Source organism: Phyllobates terribilis, unplaced genomic scaffold, assembly GCF_046119375.1.
Source record: "Phyllobates terribilis strain yellow unplaced genomic scaffold, ASM4611937v1 Scaffold_746__1_contigs__length_727209, whole genome shotgun sequence".
Taxonomy (NCBI): domain Eukaryota; kingdom Metazoa; phylum Chordata; class Amphibia; order Anura; family Dendrobatidae; genus Phyllobates; species Phyllobates terribilis.
The window spans coordinates 717,652-727,210 of record NW_027363506.1 but is presented as its reverse complement, the minus strand read 5'-3'; the positions used below and the strand labels follow the sequence as shown (position 1 = coordinate 727,210).

At 46.4% G+C, this 9,559-nt stretch overlaps 6 non-coding genes across 6 annotated transcripts; all 6 read left to right on the top strand.

Annotated features, from left to right (window-relative positions):
• Nucleotides 1-367: 367 nt before the first annotated feature.
• LOC141238530 (U2 spliceosomal RNA) lies at nucleotides 368-558 on the top strand. Its single transcript, XR_012304008.1, has one exon. It is a non-coding gene; the product is annotated as a U2 spliceosomal RNA (small nuclear RNA).
• Nucleotides 559-1,676: 1,118 nt separating this feature from the next.
• LOC141238529 (U2 spliceosomal RNA) lies at nucleotides 1,677-1,867 on the top strand. The gene has a single exon (XR_012304007.1). It is a non-coding gene; the product is annotated as a U2 spliceosomal RNA (small nuclear RNA).
• Nucleotides 1,868-2,985: 1,118 nt separating this feature from the next.
• On the top strand, nucleotides 2,986-3,176 carry LOC141238528 (U2 spliceosomal RNA). The gene has a single exon (XR_012304006.1). It is a non-coding gene; the product is annotated as a U2 spliceosomal RNA (small nuclear RNA).
• A 1,115-nt stretch (nucleotides 3,177-4,291) lies between these two features.
• On the top strand, nucleotides 4,292-4,482 carry LOC141238527 (U2 spliceosomal RNA). Its single transcript, XR_012304005.1, has one exon. It is a non-coding gene; the product is annotated as a U2 spliceosomal RNA (small nuclear RNA).
• A 1,118-nt stretch (nucleotides 4,483-5,600) lies between these two features.
• Nucleotides 5,601-5,791, top strand: LOC141238531 (U2 spliceosomal RNA). Its single transcript, XR_012304009.1, has one exon. It is a non-coding gene; the product is annotated as a U2 spliceosomal RNA (small nuclear RNA).
• A 1,118-nt stretch (nucleotides 5,792-6,909) lies between these two features.
• On the top strand, nucleotides 6,910-7,100 carry LOC141238526 (U2 spliceosomal RNA). Its single transcript, XR_012304004.1, has one exon. It is a non-coding gene; the product is annotated as a U2 spliceosomal RNA (small nuclear RNA).
• The last annotated feature ends 2,459 nt before the right edge of the window (nucleotides 7,101-9,559 follow it).

The window sequence follows — 9,559 nt, the reverse complement described above, 5'->3', positions numbered from 1 at the left end:
CACCTTCAGTCTGCTGCTGGACAGCCAGCAGCAGCAGCAGCAGGAGAGGTATGTAATCAGGAGCCCTCCTGCTAAGGGTAGACAGCTGCTCGTTCCACCCCACCCCCCGCCTTAATTGGTTCTCCTCCCTTCCAACGGTGTTGAGGCGGGTGGGAACAGCAGGGGGTGAAGGTGCTGTGTTTAAAGAGGTGGAGTTATGCAGATCTAAAACGCGTGGATTGCAGCAGCAGCAAGCCGAAAAGTGCAGGCATGTAAGGGATCTAGAGGTTGACAACATGTCTTCTTAACGGGAGTCCAGGAGCTCATCTCCACAAATGGACTTTTCAGGATCCTTGGGTGGCTCCGTAGTTTGAAACCAATTCTGGTTATCGCTTCTCGGCCTTTTGGCTAAGATCAAGTGTAGTATCTGTTCTTATCAGTTTAATATCTGATACGTCCCCTATCTGGGGACCATATATTAAATGGATTTTTAGAACAGGGAGATGGAAAAAGAGCTTGCTCTGTCCACTCCACGCATTGACCTGGTATTGCAGTATCTCCAGGACCGGTGCACCCCTTCTTTAATGCAGTTTCTAAAATCAGAAAGAATTGAATTCAATGTTTTTTGTTCATTTTGCTTGTTTGTCGGATTTTGGGATGGACTCTTTGGCTTTGCTTTTCTTCTCCTCATTGGATTTTTCATGTTCAAAGTTGCAGAAGCCAGATTACAAGCTCATTTTGGTTCAACTTCAGCAACTGTGCATTGCATTGCCATGTAATGTGATGCAATGCTATCTTTCTAGCTCTCCCTTTTTACTTCCTTTTGGATAAACAGACATATTAGGCAAGCATTTTGGAGCTTTCACCTAAATAACTACAGGTGGTGAGATAAGCTGCACAATATAATTGACCTTTCAGTATATTGTTGCACACACACCATCTATTTAGCAAATGCCCTTGTTATCAACAGCAGCCTTTTAAACTCACCTGAGCTAACAGGTATGTGCGCTGGTTACTCTGCTGCGCTTAAAATTTCTTTTTTGGTTTGCTACAATGCCTTTTCTGAAACGTTGTCTCCTTCTGCTGGAACACTGACTTCTTTCATTTAATGCCTGCAGACTATAAAAGAGAACCCAACCCAAAAAGTTTGGTTGATTAGTCTGTGGCATTCTGTTAAACTGTTGCTTATGGCGGTCTCTGTGAGCTTCTCAGCGACATTCAGCCAGCCAGGTATCCTGCCTGCAGTAGATGGAATGTGGCAATGGAACGCTGGCTGCGCGTGTCATAATAGGCTCTGAGCCTTTATATACCTGTGCACAGCAGCAGCCACCTTCAGTCTGCTGCTGGACAGCCAGCAGCAGCAGCAGCAGCAGGAGAGGTATGTAATCAGGAGCCCTCCTGCTAAGGGTAGACAGCTGCTCGTTCCACCCCACCCCCCGCCTTAATTGGTTCTCCTCCCTTCCAACGGTGTTGAGGCGGGTGGGAACAGCAGGGGGTGAAGGTGCTGTGTTTAAAGAGGTGGAGTTATGCAGATCTAAAACGCGTGGATTGCAGCAGCAGCAAGCCGAAAAGTGCAGGCATGTAAGGGATCTAGAGGTTGACAACATGTCTTCTTAACGGGAGTCCAGGAGCTCATCTCCACAAATGGACTTTTCAGGATCCTTGGGTGGCTCCGTAGTTTGAAACCAATTCTGGTTATCGCTTCTCGGCCTTTTGGCTAAGATCAAGTGTAGTATCTGTTCTTATCAGTTTAATATCTGATACGTCCCCTATCTGGGGACCATATATTAAATGGATTTTTAGAACAGGGAGATGGAAAAAGAGCTTGCTCTGTCCACTCCACGCATTGACCTGGTATTGCAGTATCTCCAGGACCGGTGCACCCCTTCTTTAATGCAGTTTCTAAAATCAGAAAGAATTGAATTCAATGTTTTTTGTTCATTTTGCTTGTTTGTCGGATTTTGGGATGGACTCTTTGGCTTTGCTTTTCTTCTCCTCATTGGATTTTTCATGTTCAAAGTTGCAGAAGCCAGATTACAAGCTCATTTTGGTTCAACTTCAGCAACTGTGCATTGCATTGCCATGTAATGTGATGCAATGCTATCTTTCTAGCTCTCCCTTTTTACTTCCTTTTGGATAAACAGACATATTAGGCAAGCATTTTGGAGCTTTCACCTAAATAACTACAGGTGGTGAGATAAGCTGCACAATATAATTGACCTTTCAGTATATTGTTGCACACACACCATCTATTTAGCAAATGCCCTTGTTATCAACAGCAGCCTTTTAAACTCACCTGAGCTAACAGGTATGTGCGCTGGTTACTCTGCTGCGCTTAAAATTTCTTTTTTGGTTTGCTACAATGCCTTTTCTGAAACGTTGTCTCCTTCTGCTGGAACACTGACTTCTTTCATTTAATGCCTGCAGACTATAAAAGAGAACCCAACCCAAAAAGTTTGGTTGATTAGTCTGTGGCATTCTGTTAAACTGTTGCTTATGGCGGTCTCTGTGAGCTTCTCAGCGACATTCAGCCAGCCAGGTATCCTGCCTGCAGTAGATGGAATGTGGCAATGGAACGCTGGCTGCGCGTGTCATAATAGGCTCTGAGCCTTTATATACCTGTGCACAGCAGCAGCCACCTTCAGTCTGCTGCTGGACAGCCAGCAGCAGCAGCAGCAGCAGGAGAGGTATGTAATCAGGAGCCCTCCTGCTAAGGGTAGACAGCTGCTCGTTCCACCCCACCCCCCGCCTTAATTGGTTCTCCTCCCTTCCAACGGTGTTGAGGCGGGTGGGAACAGCAGGGGGTGAAGGCGCTGTGTTTAAAGAGGTGGAGTTATGCAGATCTAAAACGCGTGGATTGCAGCAGCAGCAAGCCGAAAAGTGCAGGCATGTAAGGGATCTAGAGGTTGACAACATGTCTTCTTAACGGGAGTCCAGGAGCTCATCTCCACAAATGGACTTTTCAGGATCCTTGGGTGGCTCCGTAGTTTGAAACCAATTCTGGTTATCGCTTCTCGGCCTTTTGGCTAAGATCAAGTGTAGTATCTGTTCTTATCAGTTTAATATCTGATACGTCCCCTATCTGGGGACCATATATTAAATGGATTTTTAGAACAGGGAGATGGAAAAAGAGCTTGCTCTGTCCACTCCACGCATTGACCTGGTATTGCAGTATCTCCAGGACCGGTGCACCCCTTCTTTAATGCAGTTTCTAAAATCAGAAAGAATTGAATTCAATGTTTTTTGTTCATTTTGCTTGTTTGTCGGATTTTGGGATGGACTCTTTGGCTTTGCTTTTCTTCTCCTCATTGGTTTTTTCATGTTCAAAGTTGCAGAAGCCAGATTACAAGCTCATTTTGGTTCAACTTCAGCAACTGTGCATTGCATTGCCATGTAATGTGATGCAATGCTATCTTTCTAGCTCTCCCTTTTTACTTCCTTTTGGATAAACAGACATATTAGGCAAGCATTTTGGAGCTTTCACCTAAATAACTACAGGTGGTGAGATAAGCTGCACAATATAATTGACCTTTCAGTATATTGTTGCACACACACCATCTATTTACCAAATGCCCTTGTTATCAACAGCAGCCTTTTAAACTCACCTGAGCTAACAGGTATGTACGCTGGTTACTCTGCTGCGCTTAAAATTTCTTTTTTGGTTTGCTACAATGCCTTTTCTGAAACGTTGTCTCCTTCTGCTGGAACACTGACTTCTTTCATTTAATGCCTGCAGACTATAAAAGAGAACCCAACCCAAAAAGTTTGGTTGATTAGTCTGTGGCATTCTGTTAAACTGTTGCTTATGGCGGTCTCTGTGAGCTTCTCAGCGACATTCAGCCAGCCAGGTATCCTGCCTGCAGTAGATGGAATGTGGCAATGGAACGCTGGCTGCGCGTGTCATAATAGGCTCTGAGCCTTTATATACCTGTGCACAGCAGCAGCCACCTTCAGTCTGCTGCTGGACAGCCAGCAGCAGCAGCAGCAGGAGAGGTATGTAATCAGGAGCCCTCCTGCTAAGGGTAGACAGCTGCTCGTTCCACCCCACCCCCCGCCTTAATTGGTTCTCCTCCCTTCCAACGGTGTTGAGGCGGGTGGGAACAGCAGGGGGTGAAGGTGCTGTGTTTAAAGAGGTGGAGTTATGCAGATCTAAAACGCGTGGATTGCAGCAGCAGCAAGCCGAAAAGTGCAGGCATGTAAGGGATCTAGAGGTTGACAACATGTCTTCTTAACGGGAGTCCAGGAGCTCATCTCCACAAATGGACTTTTCAGGATCCTTGGGTGGCTCCGTAGTTTGAAACCAATTCTGGTTATCGCTTCTCGGCCTTTTGGCTAAGATCAAGTGTAGTATCTGTTCTTATCAGTTTAATATCTGATACGTCCCCTATCTGGGGACCATATATTAAATGGATTTTTAGAACAGGGAGATGGAAAAAGAGCTTGCTCTGTCCACTCCACGCATTGACCTGGTATTGCAGTATCTCCAGGACCGGTGCACCCCTTCTTTAATGCAGTTTCTAAAATCAGAAAGAATTGAATTCAATGTTTTTTGTTCATTTTGCTTGTTTGTCGGATTTTGGGATGGACTCTTTGGCTTTGCTTTTCTTCTCCTCATTGGATTTTTCATGTTCAAAGTTGCAGAAGCCAGATTACAAGCTCATTTTGGTTCAACTTCAGCAACTGTGCATTGCATTGCCATGTAATGTGATGCAATGCTATCTTTCTAGCTCTCCCTTTTTACTTCCTTTTGGATAAACAGACATATTAGGCAAGCATTTTGGAGCTTTCACCTAAATAACTACAGGTGGTGAGATAAGCTGCACAATATAATTGACCTTTCAGTATATTGTTGCACACACACCATCTATTTAGCAAATGCCCTTGTTATCAACAGCAGCCTTTTAAACTCACCTGAGCTAACAGGTATGTGCGCTGGTTACTCTGCTGCGCTTAAAATTTCTTTTTTGGTTTGCTACAATGCCTTTTCTGAAACGTTGTCTCCTTCTGCTGGAACACTGACTTCTTTCATTTAATGCCTGCAGACTATAAAAGAGAACCCAACCCAAAAAGTTTGGTTGATTAGTCTGTGGCATTCTGTTAAACTGTTGCTTATGGCGGTCTCTGTGAGCTTCTCAGCGACATTCAGGCAGCCAGGTATCCTGCCTGCAGTAGATGGAATGTGGCAATGGAACGCTGGCTGCGCGTGTCATAATAGGCTCTGAGCCTTTATATACCTGTGCACAGCAGCAGCCACCTTCAGTCTGCTGCTGGACAGCCAGCAGCAGCAGCAGCAGCAGGAGAGGTATGTAATCAGGAGCCCTACTGCTAAGGGTAGACAGCTGCTCGTTCCACCCCACCCCCCGCCTTAATTGGTTCTCCTCCCTTCCAACGGTGTTGAGGCGGGTGGGAACAGCAGGGGGTGAAGGTGCTGTGTTTAAAGAGGTGGAGTTATGCAGATCTAAAACGCGTGGATTGCAGCAGCAGCAAGCCGAAAAGTGCAGGCATGTAAGGGATCTAGAGGTTGACAACATGTCTTCTTAACGGGAGTCCAGGAGCTCATCTCCACAAATGGACTTTTCAGGATCCTTGGGTGGCTCCGTAGTTTGAAACCAATTCTGGTTATCGCTTCTCGGCCTTTTGGCTAAGATCAAGTGTAGTATCTGTTCTTATCAGTTTAATATCTGATACATCCCCTATCTGGGGACCATATATTAAATGGATTTTTAGAACAGGGAGATGGAAAAAGAGCTTGCTCTGTCCACTCCACGCATTGACCTGGTATTGCAGTATCTCCAGGACCGGTGCACCCCTTCTTTAATGCAGTTTCTAAAATCAGAAAGAATTGAATTCAATGTTTTTTGTTCATTTTGCTTGTTTGTCGGATTTTGGGATGGACTCTTTGGCTTTGCTTTTCTTCTCCTCATTGGATTTTTCATGTTCAAAGTTGCAGAAGCCAGATTACAAGCTCATTTTGGTTCAACTTCAGCAACTGTGCATTGCATTGCCATGTAATGTGATGCAATGCTATCTTTCTAGCTCTCCCTTTTTACTTCCTTTTGGATAAACAGACATATTAGGCAAGCATTTTGGAGCTTTCACCTAAATAACTACAGGTGGTGAGATAAGCTGCACAATATAATTGACCTTTCAGTATATTGTTGCACACACACCATCTATTTAGCAAATGCCCTTGTTATCAACAGCAGCCTTTTAAACTCACCTGAGCTAACAGGTATGTGCGCTGGTTACTCTGCTGCGCTTAAAATTTCTTTTTTGGTTTGCTACAATGCCTTTTCTGAAACGTTGTCTCCTTCTGCTGGAACACTGACTTCTTTCATTTAATGCCTGCAGACTATAAAAGAGAACCCAACCCAAAAAGTTTGGTTGATTAGTCTGTGGCATTCTGTTAAACTGTTGCTTATGGCGGTCTCTGTGAGCTTCTCAGCGACATTCAGCCAGCCAGGTATCCTGCCTGCAGTAGATGAAATGTGGCAATGGAACGCTGGCTGCGCGTGTCATAATAGGCTCTGAGCCTTTATATACCTGTGCACAGCAGCAGCCACCTTCAGTCTGCTGCTGGACAGCCAGCAGCAGCAGCAGCAGCAGGAGAGGTATGTAATCAGGAGCCCTCCTGCTAAGGGTAGACAGCTGCTCGTTCCACCCCACCCCCCGCCTTAATTGGTTCTCCTCCCTTCCAACGGTGTTGAGGCGGGTGGGAACAGCAGGGGGTGAAGGTGCTGTGTTTAAAGAGGTGGAGTTATGCAGATCTAAAACGCGTGGATTGCAGCAGCAGCAAGCCGAAAAGTGCAGGCATGTAAGGGATCTAGAGGTTGACAACATGTCTTCTTAACGGGAGTCCAGGAGCTCATCTCCACAAATGGACTTTTCAGGATCCTTGGGTGGCTCCGTAGTTTGAAACCAATTCTGGTTATCGCTTCTCGGCCTTTTGGCTAAGATCAAGTGTAGTATCTGTTCTTATCAGTTTAATATCTGATACGTCCCCTATCTGGGGACCATATATTAAATGGATTTTTAGAACAGGGAGATGGAAAAAGAGCTTGCTCTGTCCACTCCACGCATTGACCTGGTATTGCAGTATCTCCAGGACCGGTGCACCCCTTCTTTAATGCAGTTTCTAAAATCAGAAAGAATTGAATTCAATGTTTTTTGTTCATTTTGCTTGTTTGTCGGATTTTGGGATGGACTCTTTGGCTTTGCTTTTCTTCTCCTCATTGGATTTTTCATGTTCAAAGTTGCAGAAGCCAGATTACAAGCTCATTTTGGTTCAACTTCAGCAACTGTGCATTGCATTGCCATGTAATGTGATGCAATGCTATCTTTCTAGCTCTCCCTTTTTACTTCCTTTTGGATAAACAGACATATTAGGCAAGCATTTTGGAGCTTTCACCTAAATAACTACAGGTGGTGAGATAAGCTGCACAATATAATTGACCTTTCAGTATATTGTTGCACACACACCATCTATTTAGCAAATGCCCTTGTTATCAACAGCAGCCTTTTAAACTCACCTGAGCTAACAGGTATGTGCGCTGGTTACTCTGCTGCGCTTAAAATTTCTTTTTTGGTTTGCTACAATGCCTTTTCTGAAACGTTGTCTCCTTCTGCTGGAACACTGACTTCTTTCATTTAATGCCTGCAGACTATAAAAGAGAACCCAACCCAAAAAGTTTGGTTGATTAGTCTGTGGCATTCTGTTAAACTGTTGCTTATGGCGGTCTCTGTGAGCTTCTCAGCGACATTCAGCCAGCCAGGTATCCTGCCTGCAGTAGATGGAATGTGGCAATGGAACGCTGGCTGCGCGTGTCATAATAGGCTCTGAGCCTTTATATACCTGTGCACAGCAGCAGCCACCTTCAGTCTGCTGCTGGACAGCCAGCAGCAGCAGCAGCAGCAGGAGAGGTATGTAATCAGGAGCCCTCCTGCTAAGGGTAGACAGCTGCTCGTTCCACCCCACCCCCCGCCTTAATTGGTTCTCCTCCCTTCCAACGGTGTTGAGGCGGGTGGGAACAGCAGGGGGTGAAGGTGCTGTGTTTAAAGAGGTGGAGTTATGCAGATCTAAAACGCGTGGATTGCAGCAGCAGCAAGCCGAAAAGTGCAGGCATGTAAGGGATCTAGAGGTTGACAACATGTCTTCTTAACGGGAGTCCAGGAGCTCATCTCCACAAATGGACTTTTCAGGATCCTTGGGTGGCTCCGTAGTTTGAAACCAATTCTGGTTATCGCTTCTCGGCCTTTTGGCTAAGATACCACATCTTGCCAGAAGGATTCTAAGCCAATCGTGCCCTTGGCCTTGAGGCATCGGCGGTGTAAAAGCCGTCTTAAGCCTCATGCTGCTTTAGGGGGCAGATACGCAAAGAAACCAAGAAGGCGATCGACCCTATCTACCTTTTGAAGATGGCATCAGCAGTAGCGGCCGCAGTGCGCTATGCCAGAGCTGGTGACCTTCGCATCAAGAACTCTTTCAAGATCGAAGTGGACGATGCATCCAAGGAGAAGATGACCTTGAAGTTTTTCGTGAGGAGAGTGCTGCTGGAGATCCTAGGAGTAAAGAGGGAAGACATCCTGGCCCTTCAAGATCGCCCCGGTTCCTTCACTTTGACTCTGGAGTCGGAGTATGCGTGCCAGAACCTCTTCCGCCAGATTCACCTGCACCTTTCAGATGAGGATCTTAAAGGACTCACCTTTGTCATCCTTTACTCCGGTGGAGAGAAGCCGCTCGTGGTTCAGATGAGCAACCCTCATGTTCCCTTAGTTAATATTATTTGCTTTCTTCAAAACTATTTCCCAGAACTGCGGTATTCCCACAAGGTCATGAATGAGGAAAACCTCTGGACGGGAAAGCATAAATTTTTTGTTAAATTTTGTGAAGATCCAAATGGCATTGGTGGTCAGCGTCATCCTCCGTCAAGTTTCCTGATCGGTAGGGAGCGGGGGCGCCTCTTCTACCCGGACATGCCCCTCTTCTGCCGGAAATGCATGTGTTTCGGTCACACTTATGAGAACTGCAAGGAGGAGGTGGCAATCTGTAAGAAGTGCTACAAGCATGGACATGCCACAATGGACTGTACCAATGAGATGGTGTGCAACATCTGCCGGGTCCCAGGTCACTCCTTCCGGGAGTGTCCTTTGAAGAAAAAGGCGGAAACCTATGCTGAAACGCTGGCAAAGCAACCTGCCCGTGTGCCTCCATCTGCTCCCGGGGGGCAGAGGCAACCCTCTGCTGTTCCTGCTCCTGCGGGTGCGTCTACAGCGCGGGGGCAGTCTTCTAGCTCTCCAGTACCTGCTCCACAGACCAAGCCTGCTAGTACATCAGGTGGTACGTCTGCACCTGCTGCACAGAGGAAGCCAACCAACCCTCCTGCTCCTGCTGCTAAGGGGGGTCCCACCGGTGCTCCTGTATCTACTGTGCGAACACAACCCCCTGTAGGCGGGTCCACAAGCACTTCAGTGCCTGCTGCGCAGGGAAAACCTGCCAGTTCTCCTATTCCTGCTGCGCATAAGCCCACGTCTATGCAGAAACCTCCAGCTGAGAAACCTGTCCGTCCTGAGAGGAGGGAAG